An 832-nucleotide genomic window follows, 5' to 3' on the forward strand; every position below is an offset into this window, starting at 1 on the left:
AAAAAAAAAAAAAAAAAAAAAAAAAAAAAAAAAAAAAAAAAAAAACCAACTCCCACAAAATCTCAGAGTTGGAAAGCATGGAAGAGGTCATAGAATACAACCTATGCCTGAACAGAAATCCTACTACAAAATCCCTGAAAAGTGGTCATTCAGCCCAAGCTTGAAGACTTCCAGAGAAACCCACCATGCATTCCAATTCTACTCATCACTCCTAGTTCCACCCCCTGAGACCAAATAGAATAAGTCTAATCCTCTTCCTACATAACAGCCCTTCAAACATTTGAAGATAGTTAATATGTCTGGAGCAATGGTAGACATTATAGGCAGAAGGTTTTGCACAAACAAAACCAAAGCAACCAAAATTAGAAGGAAAGCAGAAAGCTAGGGGAAAAATTTACACCAATTATCTCTGATAAAGGCCTCATTTCTCAAATATATAGAGAACTGAGTCAAATTTATAAGAATATGAGTCATTACCCAACTAATAAATGGTCAAAGGATATAAACAGGCAGTTTTTAGATGAAGACATCAAAGCTATCTATAGGCATATGAAAAAAAATGCTCTAAATCACTATTAATTGAGAAATACAAATTAAAACAACTCTGAGGTACCACCTCACACCCACCAGATTGGCTAATATTACAGAAAAGGAAAATGATAAAAGTTGGGAGAGATGTAAGAAAAGTGGGACACTTTTGGTGGAGTTGTGAACTGATCCAACCATTCTGGATAGCAATTTGGAACTATTTACAAAGGACTGTCAAACTGTGCATACCCTTTGATCCAGCAATATCACTAGTAGGTTTGTATCAGAGAGAGAGAGCTCTACT

Source organism: Vombatus ursinus, unplaced genomic scaffold (genome assembly GCF_900497805.2).
Source record: "Vombatus ursinus unplaced genomic scaffold, bare-nosed wombat genome assembly UNPS02014816.1, whole genome shotgun sequence".
In the NCBI taxonomy this organism is placed as follows: domain Eukaryota; kingdom Metazoa; phylum Chordata; class Mammalia; order Diprotodontia; family Vombatidae; genus Vombatus; species Vombatus ursinus.